We start from the raw sequence: 286 nt of genomic DNA, 5'->3' as shown, positions 1-286 counted from the left end.
AAAAGAAAATTTTTCATGAATTTCTAACTCAAAATAATTTGCAAATTTTCGTCATTTTTACGTGTTTGTCAATATTTGAACTTAGATGCTTATAAAAAAAAAATTGTGACTATAGACTTTAATTTTTTTCATCTGCCATTGAAACAATATACTATAGGAGCCATCTATTAAATTTTCAAGCTTTTTTAACCAACAAATAAAATTTTATTGATATTTATAGAAAAAAAAACTAATAAAAATGGAAACTGAAAATGTCCGTAAAGAGCTCAAAATAAGTCAACATATT

Source organism: Acyrthosiphon pisum, unplaced genomic scaffold (assembly GCF_005508785.2).
Source record: "Acyrthosiphon pisum isolate AL4f unplaced genomic scaffold, pea_aphid_22Mar2018_4r6ur Scaffold_20721;HRSCAF=21931, whole genome shotgun sequence".
NCBI lineage: Eukaryota > Metazoa > Arthropoda > Insecta > Hemiptera > Aphididae > Acyrthosiphon > Acyrthosiphon pisum.
This window is presented reverse-complemented; position numbering follows the sequence as displayed.